Raw genomic sequence first — 16,210 nt, 5'->3', positions numbered from 1 at the left:
GGAGTTAGGTTTTCTGTTTTGTGTATAAAAAAATCAGTTGCCCTTAATATAGTTTCTTGTCTGATTATCAAATTACGTATTATTTACTTTTATATTTATTTTATTTTATTTTAGAACTTTTAAATTTTTAAATCTTATTAGAATTTAATTATGCATAAAACACTAGTAGATTTAGTACATTAAGTTGATAAGTTGATTATGAGAAGTTATATCAAAAAATAATAATTGATTAATTAAATGTACAAATAATTAAAACATATAGAAATTTTTTAATAACAACCCTTAAATTTGTCACGATATTAAAAAGTTCTTTATTTTAAATTTATTTTATATTTATAATAAATATAAATATAGATATATAAAAGGTTATCTAAAGTTTTATTTTTTTGGGTAAAAAAAAGGAAAATATATTATAACCTATTTTCACCAAAAAAGTAATAATTGAGACTTACAACATGGAACAAGTTGAGTTTATAATCATAATCATGATGATGATGATGATGATGATGATGATGATACGTAATAATAATAATAATAATAATAATAATAATAATAATAATAATAATAATAATAATAATAATAATAATAATAAATGGAGATAGGTAAAATAGGAACTATATTTGTTGATGATGTATACCATGTAAATGAAACATCATTATTTTTTAGGGTAGAGATTAGAAGTTATTATTTCATCTAATGGTTGAGATTTTGCCAACAAATATTTTTGAAGATTTGATGACATAATTAAAATTTTCTTATAATATATAATAATAATAATAATAATAATAATAATAATAATAATAATAAAGATAAATATAAAGATAAAGATATATACGGAGTAATTGTGACGACCCGGAAATTTTCGACCAAATTTAAACTTTAATCTTTATATTATTCTGACACGATAAGCAAAGTTTGTTAAGTTAAATCTCAAGAATTTTAAACTGTGTTCATACATTCATTATAACTTCGACCAAATTCCGACGATTCACGAACCGTTATATATAAATAGATATGTATATGTATATATATATATTATAACTTGAGAATATTAATAAAGTATTAAACGTATAATACTTTACACGAACGTATTTGTTTCAATATGATTTTCGACGAAAAAAAATATATATTAAATGATTGAATTATCAGAAACATTGAATTATGATTACAAGTCTCTGTTGAGAGGTCCACTATGATTTGAGAAAATCTATTCCTCTTAACGGTATTCAGAATAATTTGTAAAGCTATTTATAAATAAAAACAAAAAGTGTCATTTACGAAAGTTAGACAAAAGTTAGTGGAGAATTGGTTTCCATAATATTCTATTAATCTATTTTCAAACGTACAAAGACGTTTTCAGTTTAAAAAGAACTTTATTATTAAAACGTATATAACTTTTATAAATATCTAGAATCACTTTTGACAACTCATTACTTAACCAGTATAATAAATATAACGATATTTATATTTTATTTCATTAAATATATATAACGATTTAAATTAATATTATATATATTTATACGTGTATTATACATACATAGTTTTTTATACTTTTACTATACTTTAACTTTACCTTTACTTTACTTCTACTTTACTTTAACTTTAATAATTCACTTTAATAATTCATACTTTAATAATTCACTTTAATAATTCATACTTTAATAATTCATACTTTAATAATTCATTTTAATAATTCATACTTTAATAATTCACTTTAATAATTCATACTTTAATAATTCACTTTTATAATTCAAAAATCTATTATAAATAGAATTCAATAGGTTTCATTATTTCATAGAAACTTGAAAATATATTTCTCTAAACTCTCTCAATTGATATATATATATATATATATATATTTGCTCTGTATTATTTCAAGATATTATTAGTATACATAAAATATTACGACGGAGTGATGTCCGAGTGATTTCAAAATAGTTTATTTGAATGAGTCGAAGCTAAGGAAATTATGGGTTATAGCTATGGAGGTGATGGGTATGGTTCATGGGTATGCTTGTGAGGTCAATCTAGTGTTTATCATCTCCGTTGCGTCTACGTACTTTCCTGCAATATTGAATCTCAATATTGATACGTTCGTGAATCCGAGGCCAACCTTGCACTTATTAAATGACGTTATATGTATTTTTACTACGAAATACAGTATTGTGAGTTTCATTTACTCCCTTTTTACATATATTTTTGGGACTGAGAATACATGCGCAACTTTTATAAATGTTTTACGAAATAGGCACAAGTACCAAAACTAATTCTACGTGGGTTTAAACCAGAAATATACCCTTAGCTTGGTAACATTAAACTATTGTCTATGTACGGTAGGCGCGAATCCTAAAGATAGATCTATTGGGCCTGACAAACCCCATCCTGACTATGGGATGCTTTAGTACTTCGAGGTTATTTTAAACACACCTGATCTGGTGTACTTCAGAGGGTAAAACATGAATGTTAAGGCTTGTTACCGGGTGCCTACAACTTATAGAATACTTTTATACACTTGCGAGTGTACATATATTTATAAACGGAAATCTTGTGGTCTATTAATATATTGAAATGATTGTTATGATAAACCTATGAACTCACCAACCTTTTGGTTGACACTTTAAAGCATGTTTATTCTCAGGTATTAAAGAAATCTTCCGCTGTGCATTAGCTCATTTTAAGGATATTACTTGGAGTCATTCATGGCATATTTTGAAAGACGTTGCATTCGAGTCATTGAGTTCATCAAGATTATTATAAAGCCAATTATAGTTGGATGTATTATGAAATGGTGTGCGTGCCGTCAACTTTCGTTGTAAAGAAAGTTTTTCTTTTAAAAACGAATGCAATGTTTGTAAAATGTATCATATAGAGGTCAAATACCTCGCGATGTAATCAACTATTGTGAATCGTTTATAATGTATATGAACGGGTCCTTTCAGTTGATTGATAAACCTATGAACTCACCAACCTTTTGGTTGACACTTTAAAGCATGTTTATTCTCAGGTATTAAAGAAATCTTCCGCTGTGCATTAGCTCATTTTAAGGATATTACTTGGAGTCATTCATGGCATATTTTGAAAGACGTTGCATTCGAGTCATTGAGTTCATCAAGATTATTATAAAGCCAATTATAGTTGGATGTATTATGAAATGGTGTGCGTGCCGTCAACTTTCGTTGTAAAGAAAGTTTTTCTTTTAAAAACGAATGCAATGTTTGTAAAATGTATCATATAGAGGTCAAATACCTCGCGATGTAATCAACTATTGTGAATCGTTTATAATGTATATGAACGGGTCCTTTCAGTTGGTATCAGAGCGGTGGTCTTAGCGAACCAGGTCTGCATTAGTGTGTCTAACTGATAGTCGTTAGGATGCATTAGTGAGTCTGGACTTCGACCGTGTCTGCATTTCAAAAGTTTTGCTCATCATTCTTGTCGGAAATTACCTGCTTATCATTCTTAGTCTAGACACATCTTATTGCATTGATTGCATGAATAGTGTATAGACAAAATTCATATCTTAGCGTATCTGCTAATTCATATCTTAGCGTATCTGTTACTGTAAACTTTGCCTGACATATTCCGTAAATTCCTCCGTAATCTACGAAACCTTTTGCTCTATATAATTAGAATACCACCCGATAGCCGGAAAATCATTTCATATCGAAAAATTCTTTATTCAATCGTACAAAATGGAATTCGTCATTAGTTCAAGTCCCTCGGATTCCGAAATGGAATCCCACTCAAGTTCCGAAAGCAGTGTGACCGGAATGGATCAACCAATTAGTCATAATCTATTCTGGATGAATTGGGGATGGGTTCGTAGCCTCCTTAATCATTGGAGATAAGAAGAAGGTGATCCCTTCCATCCACCACATTGCCCTCTTGGCGAAGAACCTGAAGCACTTACCGGCGAACCTATCCGAAACACCATTTTCTCTCTTATTTCTAGAGTATCTCATCACGATTACATACTACACCAAATTCTAGATTTTATTTATCCGCTCGTCTGAACCGACAATCACCCCGGTGTAATAGAAGAAGTCAACGAGCTGCGCGCTTGGGTAGTGGCTTTGGAGAATATGGTGCAAAGGTTACAAACACCAGCAGCAGCATCAGCAGCATAAACAGTACCACCATCAGCAACACCAACAGTACCATCACCACCACCAAAAACAACATCCACATCCCACACCGCAACATCACAATATGTATCTCAAACATCAACGTCATACGCCCTGTAAATATCCAGGAATATCAACAACAACAAACGATGAAGTATTAATTCATAAACTTCATTGAAGAGATATCTCTGCGGCAGTTATGTAATCTCCAAAATCTTAGAGATTATTTAATTCTGACCGTAAATCGGATGAGTGAACGGAGATGGTAGAGTAGAAACTTTGATCGAAAATGGTGTACGATTTACAAGCTAGAATTGTTTTACCAACAGCATCAACAGGACCGTAGCATCATCAACACAGTCAGTGCCGTCAGTATCGTCAGAATCAACAGCACCTGTAACATCACAAACTCTGTCAGTTCAAGAATCATTGTGGACATCATTACGAATCAACAACAAATAAATTGTATCAACGAGTTATGAAGTATTAACTCATTTCCAATCGAAAGATTTATATGTATATTTTATATGTATAAATTTTTAAACCATAATAAATCTTCCAGTACTAAGCTATTATGTGTGAATCTTAACTACTCAGTTAATTCATATTACAAATATGCAATGATGTACGTCCTTCGTCCGTAACTTAACCATCGTTAATTACAATCTCTGTCTCAATTCAATAAAAAAATCCAATTCATAATAAATCAAGTGTATTATTCGAATATATGTTTGATTTTACACTTTCATCATCGATGTACTCGAAACTTTTCAAATAACATCATTCGTACCTTGCGAAGTTCACAAGAATTTCACGAAAACCAACAAATAACAAAGTAATGATTCATAATTTCAATATTATTGAAGAAATACTTATGCAATTTATAAAGTTTTAGGGATTACTCAATTCTAGTTCCAACCATAAAACAAATGAGTTTAATTTAATATTAACTCATTAAATCTATATTACATCTAAAGAAAATATACACATATATTTTCATAAAGACTGTAATAAACTTCTTTTGTACAAAATATTAATTGTGAAATTTTTTTTAACGGGTAGGTAATACCCGAGAGATATATAAATTCACAATTAATATATTACATTTTTCGAAACTGATTCAGCAATCATCAACTATACTCCCTACTTTCACAACAATATCCATTCTTTCATATAAATCAGAACAATCATACTCATTCAAATTCAATTACATATTCTGATTTTGAAATCGCATAATTCAATTTGAAATATAACCAGTATCATCACTCTTAGATTCCTATATCTTTCAAAGCTATACTTTGACTTCAAAACTGTGTTAGAACATCATATGTATTAACGATTACAATATGTGCTCAAACCCTTCGAAATTCCTGAAGACACTTCAACTAAGGAACAATCGAGATGATGATCCAACCACATGTTACCCACAGTTATACACCTGAAAAACTCTCAAAACCCAAGTCATAGTTCGACACGTATCCGTGTTAGACCCTTTGGCATTTACTAGCTAAAATAACTTTTCAATTCCGTTTCAAAATAGACAGTTTTGTCACAGCTCCAGCAAGTCATCTTCGACTTCTCAATCAAAACAGTCTTATTATAACCTCGATAGATACGTTGCCCTTTCGCCAACGTTACCGGGGAATCGTTTATATTCACCACATTAGCAATAAACTTACCAACAACTTCATTGATCTTTGACTTTCCAAAAAAAAAAAATCATTATAATTATCGAAACCCTATCATATACTCATTCGTAACTTATAACAAGAATTGCCATACCAATTATTGAGAATCAGCAATCAGTATTTTGAAACCTCGCAGCATGTCTACATCAACAATTACATATACACACAACATCTACCTCGAAGACTTACATTCTTTGAATGAGAAATTTCTGAAAAACACCCTAAACTGCGAACCAGTTCTCGAAATTTTGAAAAATGCTGATGAAGCAGCAAAAACTGTAAACGACCTTAACAGTAAAAAGTTGGATGATAAAGGATAGTATATTGGCAAAGCTCAGAAAAAGAGAAGCTTTGGAACTGGAAAACGGATTGAGCAAAGTATGAAGGAGGCTGTGGACAAATCACAAAGGCTGAACCTGCCTTCAAAGAATCCAAATGATTCAGTACTTGCTGAAGTCATTAACGAATACCTTGCTCCTGACTCTAAACCCCTGCGGACAATATCCTTCATCATCCTCTGATATTAGACATTCTAAGATATCATCGTATCTTTCATTATAAATATCATCCATACTTCTGAAGATATTTTTATAATTATTCTTATCTGAAATCATTTACCTCTTCGCGCTATCTGTATTATATCATAAAAGAAACTATTTTAGTTTCTAAATTCTGAAACATTCGAGTTTAAAATAGGAATATTCTTGAAGAAGTGTTGGGAGCTGAAGCATGAGTTAGTATAATATAATGACACTTGATCAACGTGATTATATTACAGTAATTCATGCTGAGTTTCTAAATGGAACATGATGATTCACAGATCATAACGTCATCATGTGCTATGTTACACGACTCTTGTATTCTCTTTGATCTCGAAATATCAAGAAAATATTTCTTGATGATTCGTCCTTTTCCGAGGTATTCTGGTAATTTGACAAGTCAAGATCGTGTCATTACAATTTCCTTCCTAGAACATTAACAATGTTCATTCCGAAATTTATATCTGCGAATTCTGGACCATTACAAGCGGTGCTTAATCGCAAGAAGAAGAAACGAAAGGACAAAGCTCCGAACTAGAAATGGGAGTATAAATCATAGCAAATAGAAGAGAGCATTAACTGTGGATGACAATGATTATAGAAGAAGCAAGGACTTTGAAATATAAGGGAAGATATAAAACCCAACAACAACCCAGAAATCACAAACCGTATATATCAATGCATATAGCAATATAAAGACACGGGAGAACTAAAAACACTATAAAACCAAGAGTATAGTAAAAGTAAATAGATTCTTCCGAAGGCAGATGAAAAAGAAGAGCGACAGATATGAAAGTGAGGAGTATATCAAGAATCAGCACTGGATGAAGCATATTGACAAATACTTTAAAATATGAGTTGAGAAGGTGTCAGTTGTAAGAAAACAAATGAGGTAGATTTATAGTGAAATATCCGACAGAGAAATCAAAATGGATTATTGCATTAATTCGAAGAGGATCATAATTTCCTTAATCGCCGAATAATCAAATCCAATATAGATTACAAAGATTTTCTTTTCGGAGATCAATCGTGATGACGTCAAAAGATACGACGAATCACTATTATCTTATTTCATTCATTTACGATAACTTCACTCACACGCTTCGAGTAATCGAATTATTTTATCCATTCTTCTTGAACATGATAAAACTCTATAATCGTTATAATAACATTCTCATTGTTAGTCATGACGACCTCTATCAAATTTCGGGGACGAAATTTCTTTAACGGGTAGGTACTGTGACGACCCGGAAATTTTCGACCAAATTTAAACTTTAATCTTTATATTATTCTGACACGATAAGCAAAGTTTGTTAAGTTAAATCTCAAGAATTTTAAACTGTGTTCATACATTCATTATAACTTCGACCAAATTCCGACGATTCACGAACCGTTATATATAAATAGATATGTATATGTATATATATATATTATAACTTGAGAATATTAATAAAGTATTAAACGTATAATACTTTACACGAACGTATTTGTTTCAATATGATTTTCGACGAAAAAAAATATATATTAAATGATTGAATTATCAGAAACATTGAATTATGATTACAAGTCTCTGTTGAGAGGTCCACTATGATTTGAGAAAATCTATTCCTCTTAACGGTATTCAGAATAATTTGTAAAGCTATTTATAAATAAAAACAAAAAGTGTCATTTACGAAAGTTAGACAAAAGTTAGTGGAGAATTGGTTTCCATAATATTCTATTAATCTATTTTCAAACGTACAAAGACGTTTTCAGTTTAAAAAGAACTTTATTATTAAAACGTATATAACTTTTATAAATATCTAGAATCACTTTTGACAACTCATTACTTAACCAGTATAATAAATATAACGATATTTATATTTTATTTCATTAAATATATATAACGATTTAAATTAATATTATATATATTTATACGTGTATTATACATACATAGTTTTTTATACTTTTACTATACTTTAACTTTACCTTTACTTTACTTCTACTTTACTTTAACTTTAATAATTCACTTTAATAATTCATACTTTAATAATTCACTTTAATAATTCATACTTTAATAATTCATACTTTAATAATTCATTTTAATAATTCATACTTTAATAATTCACTTTAATAATTCATACTTTAATAATTCACTTTTATAATTCAAAAATCTATTATAAATAGAATTCAATAGGTTTCATTATTTCATAGAAACTTGAAAATATATTTCTCTAAACTCTCTCAATTGATATATATATATATATATATATTTGCTCTGTATTATTTCAAGATATTATTAGTATACATAAAATATTACGACGGAGTGATGTCCGAGTGATTTCAAAATAGTTTATTTGAATGAGTCGAAGCTAAGGAAATTATGGGTTATAGCTATGGAGGTGATGGGTATGGTTCATGGGTATGCTTGTGAGGTCAATCTAGTGTTTATCATCTCCGTTGCGTCTACGTACTTTCCTGCAATATTGAATCTCAATATTGATACGTTCGTGAATCCGAGGCCAACCTTGCACTTATTAAATGACGTTATATGTATTTTTACTACGAAATACAGTATTGTGAGTTTCATTTACTCCCTTTTTACATATATTTTTGGGACTGAGAATACATGCGCAACTTTTATAAATGTTTTACGAAATAGGCACAAGTACCAAAACTAATTCTACGTAGGTTTAAACCAGAAATATACCCTTAGCTTGGTAACATTAAACTATTGTCTATGTACGGTAGGCGCGAATCCTAAAGATAGATCTATTGGGCCTGACAAACCCCATCCTGACTATGGGATGCTTTAGTACTTCGAGGTTATTTTAAACACACCTGATCTGGTGTACTTCAGAGGGTAAAACATGAATGTTAAGGCTTGTTACCGGGTGCCTACAACTTATAGAATACTTTTATACACTTGCGAGTGTACATATATTTATAAACGGAAATCTTGTGGTCTATTAATATATTGAAATGATTGTTATGATAAACCTATGAACTCACCAACCTTTTGGTTGACACTTTAAAGCATGTTTATTCTCAGGTATTAAAGAAATCTTCCGCTGTGCATTAGCTCATTTTAAGGATATTACTTGGAGTCATTCATGGCATATTTTGAAAGACGTTGCATTCGAGTCATTGAGTTCATCAAGATTATTATAAAGCCAATTATAGTTGGATGTATTATGAAATGGTGTGCGTGCCGTCAACTTTCGTTGTAAAGAAAGTTTTTCTTTTAAAAACGAATGCAATGTTTGTAAAATGTATCATATAGAGGTCAAATACCTCGCGATGTAATCAACTATTGTGAATCGTTTATAATGTATATGAACGGGTCCTTTCAGTAATATATAATTATAAGATTTTTCTGCTCCGTTGGCCCCCTGTATTATACCTCATTTTGCTAACAGCGTTCTTTGGTTATTAATTTGGCATTTAGAATCCTTTGTTTATCAAAAAATTTGCAATCAGCGTCCCTTCGAGGGACGCTGTAAGCAAAATAGAGTATATTTTAAATTTGCAATCACCGTCTCTCGGAGAGACGCTGATTGCAAAATATTGATAAACAAAGAATTCTAAAGACTAAATTAATAACCAAGGGACGCTGTTAGCAAAATAGAGTATAATACAGGAACCAACAAAGCAAAAAAGTGTAATTATAATATATAATATAAAACAAATATCAGCAACCTTGCACTCAAGATATAAATATCAAATATCAATATCATATACTTTATAATGGAAAGAACTAGTTTATAACCCGCGAATTCGCGGGACTATGTTATAAAAAGTTTTAAATGGCTTTAAGTGTTAATGAATATGGGATTTGTAAAATTATTTGTTACATAGGATAAGTAAATACGGAGTAATAGTGTAGATAACTCAGTGTTACTCGATTTTCAGTATCGACTTATAGACTATAATTGATAATCATGGAGGAGCATATGATTTTCAGTATAAAAAAGAACGTCTGAAGATTTGAAGGCAAAAGCATATGCTATTTTCGCAGCTCTGTTGTGGCACTTGTGGAGATACAGAAACAGTGTCAATTTTTCTGGAGAAGACATGAAGAAAGACGTTCTTTTTGATTCTATATGTAGTTTTTCGTTTTTATAGATTAAGAATAGAGGAAAAATTGATAAAATTTGGAACTTATGGCTAATTAAGCCATTGTAATCACCAGTCCTTTTGCCCCCTGGCTGGTCGTTAGGGGGTGTGGTTTTTTAATAAAATTTTGATGTTAAAAAAAAAAAAATTGATAATCATGGAGGATCTTACTAATGGACAAATTATAGCTCATGTGGTAACGAGTGTATAACACGAAACATAATACATTATTTTAACCAATTTATATAGCTTAGACATATATATATATATATATATATATATATATATATATATATATATATATATATATATATATATATATATATATATATATCAGTTAACATATCATTACACCTCAACCCGAATAGAATTTGTCTTATATAACCTACATATGCCTTAGTTACCTGCTACATGAACACAATACATATTGGGGATATAGTACAAAACAAAACATGTTACTCCGTATTTTAAACAACATAATTAAGATTTTATTATCCAATTTCCTAAATTTATTTAACATACCAAGAACATTTGAGTCATAAAGAATCACCCTAATAATATTTTACATATAATTAGAACAGACTAACAAAAACATAACAGTAATCTGAAAAAGATGCTAATATGATTATCCAACCAGAATCTGACCTAAAGACACTTCAATTCCATAGGACCCGTTCCATATTTAGCTGAACATTTTTATATTCAGTTACAAGTCCATTTTTTATCGTCACTTGAGCATACATAAATTTATGATAATGAAACCTGAAGAGAAGTAGACAAAAAGATAAAAATAAATAACGAATTTCAGATTTATATGGTTTTAAGAATGTCAGATGCAAAGGATCACCTATAGGTGTCCATTTTTACCCAACCTAATCACATCTTTACAGGCCAGGATGATGACATTGTTTCAAAAGAATGTAGATTTCACAAATTTATAAAGTAAAAGTAAGGGAACTAAAATCATCCTCATTATCACCTACAGCCTACAGGCCCCTAATATTCTAAAGTTACATAATGGCAGCAACAACAACAACAACAACAACAAATACCACATAAGTGGTGTATGGAGGAGGTGAGATGTAGACAATCGTTCCCCTATCCGAGAATAAAGACAAGTCATTTCTCCACCCAAAGTGAAAACACTCACAAAAGTAGAGAAAGTCATCCCTCTCTCTATTCGACGGATAGAGAGAATGCTTCCGAGTGGACCTCCGGCCAAAAAGTAGAATTTTTTTTTTTTAAAAATAAAATAAAATTGAGACGCCATGAAAATGGTAAAATCAAATTTCTATGGGTTTTAAATCCTGCATGAAATTTAATTTAGGCTCTAAGAGTCATTCAAGTCGCCAATAAATCGACGCTTGCTGTCGACTCAATAGTTAGAGCCGTGTTACATAATGGCAAGTTAACAAAAAAGAAATACAATACAACTTACATATAAATCCACTATATGGATATCTAAACATGATCAGTATCACACCTTCATTCGTCCATATGGGTAGTCCGCAGACAAGTGAAACACTTCCTGGGCCAACGATAAACTGTAGCAGATGATGAAAATGCAAGCTTAAATATACGAAAATGTGGAACCATATATCATTTTGATGTTGCTTTTGAATTCAAAAACGATTATAACGGTTGCACAAACATCTACGAACATGCTCTCATGTAGAGACTTTCTAAATGTTCCCTTAATTACTTAAACAAATATCCATTTAACATGAAGATGACTAAGTAAGGTAATCACCATCAACAACGAACTCCCTAATAATATAAATAATATGAATTGATAATAGAATTTTTTTTTAAAAAAAATCCAATCTTTAGTTGTTAATTGATGAATTGATTAATACCTTGAAGATGATTAAATTCATAGTACTTATCATCAACATCGATAATGTTACGTCAAATCTTCAAGAAGAATAAAAAGGAACAAACTTTAATAGACTCGAATTTCTTATTTCGTCTTTATTAGAAAAATTTATCAATTAAAAGATAAGAGAACGTTGCAGTTGTGGTGTTTCTGTATAGATTTGTCTATAAGCTGAACTACATTCATGAGTGAAGGCAAGTAGGCAACATATAACCATGGATCTTACTCCAAACCACTCAGTTATAATAAAACGATAAAAATAATTGAAAAATCGATGCATTAAGAAGATAGGGGATGACTTCTAATATAATTAATAATAAGAAGTGGGTCAGAATTGTCACCTCTTTTATCATAAATGCCGGCAGTTTGTTTCCCCAATCAAGTTCGAGACCAATCACCTTCAATGACATCTTATAATATAAATCCAGATTCAACATGTGATAACCCGGAAATTTTTGACCAAATTTAAACTTTATCTTTAAATGATTTAACGTTTCCGACACGATAAGCAAAGTCTATGAAGTTGAATCTCAAAATTTTAGAACTGTTTCATTACATTTGACTGCTCTCGACGATTCATGAACAATTATATGTATGTATATATATATATATGTACAAGTAAAAACGACTTTCCTACAGTAAAACACTATTTGCTACAGTAAAACACTATTTGCTACACTAAAACACTATTTGCTACAGTGAAACCGTATTTTGCTACAGTGCTACAGTGAAAACGCTTGCTACATGGCAAAAACACCGAAAACTCATGCGATCGCATGAGGTACTGTAGCAGGCCACATACTATAAAAGCTCGATTCATTCCTCCGAATTATTATTTTTTATATTATTATTATTATTATTATTATTAAGATTAATATTATTATTATTAATCTTATTATAATATTATTATTAGTAGTATATATACCTAAAATACTACGACGAGGTTATGAGCGTGTCACCTTCAAAATGGGTTTTTGAGCGGGATAGAGCTAAGGAAATTATGGGTTATTGCCAAGGAGGTTATGGGTAATGTTCGAGGGTATATTTATGAATCAAATCTAGTGTTTATCATCTCTGTTGCGTCTACGTACTTCCCTACAATATTGAATCTCAATATTGATATGTAAGCACTCATATTTTATCTTTTATACATTAATTGTATATCCATGTCTGGTGCTCGAGTATATATATTTATGCATGCTTGTATGCTAAATTTTGTCGTTAAACAGTTATGATGAATCACGAAGTAAATACATATATTACTGATAAAAGGTATATGATATGCATGTTTTTGGAAAGCTGGCGAAAAAACAATAACTTTTCATTTAGAAATCGCGTAATTTCGGTGAACGAATTAAAAGATATGATCAACTGAATTATGATTGACATTGATTGAAATTGCTTTTGAAACTTGTTTGTAAGAATGATAAATTGAATTTTTGAATATTACCAGCCAAGTAAATGAATCCATATATAAGGCACGTCTCGTTTTGTTGAATTATTGTCAAAATTGACTTTTTGAAACGACTTTGAATAACTTTTGTATGTCGATCTCGAGCATTAGGATTGTCATACACTATGACCTGACCTAGCTTGATAGACATTTATTGACCAACATATGTTCTCTAGGTTGAGATCTACGGTTATTTGGTAATCCGAGTTTCGATCACATTTTGGTGAACGACTTTATATGCTGCTAAGGTGAGTTTCATTTGCTCCCCTTTTAAATGCTTTTACAATATATATTTTTGGGCTGAGAATACATGCACTTTATTTTAAAAACAATGGACACAAGTACATACTTAATTCTACACTGAGTTTGAACCAAAAATCCCTTAGCTTTGGTAACTGTTAACTGCCAGTTATAAGAACTGGTGGGCGCGAGTAGTAGTATATGGATCTATAGGGCTTGATATCCCCGTCCGAGCTAGAGTACTAGCCTTTTAACGGACGTATGCTATTTGAGAAGCGTACACGTTGGTTTGCGTGTATTATTAAGATGATTATACAAAGGGTACAAATTATATATACGTTAAGTTTAGTTACCAGGGTGCTCAATTTTGTAGAATATTTTGATAAACGTTTCTGGATTGAACAACTGAAATCTTGTGATCCACCTTTATATACACATTATGCGCAACATTAAAACTATGAACTCACCAACCTTTGTGTTGACACTTGTTAGCATGTTTATTCTCAGGTTCCCTAAAAGTCTTCCGCTGTTTGCTTATATGTTAGACAAGCTATGTGCATGGAGTCATACATGACATATTTTTCAAGGAAACGTTGCATTCACCAAATCATCACCATGTATCTTATTTTGACTGCATTATCAACGGAAGTATTATTGTAAATTATTATATTACGGTGATTGTCTATATGTAGAAATCATCAGATGTCGAAAACCTTTGATTTAAATATTCATTTATGGTGTGCCTTTTCAAAAGAATGCAATGTTTACAAAACGTATCATATAGAGGTCAAATACCTCGCAATGAAATCGATGAATGACGTGTTCGTCCATATGGATTTAGAGCGATCGTCACACAACAGGCAACAGATAACTTAATCAACTAAGATTTATAAAAAAAACAACTATAATATCAGTTAATGAATCAATATATCAATTTTTCACTAAAAGTACTTGTGTTGCCAGTATACACATCTTTTATTAATTAAGAACATATCAATATTTGTGAAAAAGACTGTTTCTATCTTAGAGCACCCATGAACAACAATTATTGTGATAATCTTGTTCTTAAAGACGCTAGTGATTAGAAAGTAAATGAGAACACTGACTTTACATGCAACTTTTAGCACTTGATTCTTAAAATTCAGGTTTAAATATTCTGAAATCCTTATAATTACAATTTATTCAGAATTTCATATTCAATTTGAAAAATCTGGCCACATTATAGATCACTCAATGCCATTAATAAACCCAAATCTGCTGCTTACGTTAGAGGCCTATTATATCCTTAATTTTGCATCAAATATAAAAGAAATTAAAGAAATATGTAATAAAAGATCACTTACATTAATAGACATTTTGAGAGTGGTCTGAATTATGTTGTAATTGTTGCGATTCCACAAAGAATCATAACCCTAATTCGGTCACCATGATTTGGACTCTTGCAGTATGGTTAGATACAAAACAAACAAAGAACCCTAATTTTATCACGGCTTCATCATGGTTCATGTAGCGTAATTTGTTTTGTGTGTGTGGGAGAGAGAGAGAGGTGTTGATAATGCTAAAAACGAACATATATTTCATAGCATTATCTCTCAAGAAAGACAAGCTTTTAGTTGCAATTGTCCTCTTTACAAGTGATATTCGTTTAAATAATAAAAGGTGAAGACAAAAGACAGATTCGACGAATTAAAGATGCAAACGACCAAAAAGCTCAAAAGTACAAAATACAATCAAAGTGGTTCCAATTATTGATGAGAAACATCTCGAAATTACAAGAGTACAAGACGCGAAACGAAAAATACAAGATATTAAATTGTACGCAAGGACGTTCGAAAATCCGGAACCGGGACCAAAGTCAACTTTCAATGCGCGAAGCAACGGACCAAAAATTACAAGTCAACTATGCACAAGAATATAATATAATATATATATATATATATAATTATATAAATTATATATATATATATATTATATATATATATTAAAAAAATACAGCAGTCCACGTTTAAATCAAGAGATGAGCTGTATTCCATACCTCCACACTCGCGGTACTTTTGTGAAGGAAACCTCAGCACTCACGGAGGTCTACAGTGAAGTCAGGATCTATAAATTTAGCATTTTCGGACGTTTTATTTACACATATATTTATTTTATTTTCTTTTTCTTAAAAACCCCATGTACCAAGTATCACTCCA

At 30.6% G+C, this 16,210-nt stretch overlaps 1 long non-coding RNA gene across 1 annotated transcript; it reads right to left on the bottom strand.

The window, feature by feature from the left end:
* Positions 1-11,844: 11,844 nt before the first annotated feature.
* Positions 11,845-15,535, bottom strand: LOC139877861 (uncharacterized). The gene is made up of 3 exons (XR_011768807.1): positions 15,359-15,535; positions 12,664-12,720; positions 11,845-12,015 (listed from the first exon to the last, which is right to left on the bottom strand). It is a non-coding gene; the product is annotated as an uncharacterized lncRNA (long non-coding RNA).
* Positions 15,536-16,210: the final 675 nt, after the last annotated feature.

This window comes from Rutidosis leptorrhynchoides, chromosome 11 (assembly GCF_046630445.1).
Source record: "Rutidosis leptorrhynchoides isolate AG116_Rl617_1_P2 chromosome 11, CSIRO_AGI_Rlap_v1, whole genome shotgun sequence".
Taxonomy (NCBI): domain Eukaryota; kingdom Viridiplantae; phylum Streptophyta; class Magnoliopsida; order Asterales; family Asteraceae; genus Rutidosis; species Rutidosis leptorrhynchoides.
The sequence above is the reverse complement of the archived record's forward strand: the minus strand, read 5'-3'. Positions and strand labels throughout refer to the sequence as shown.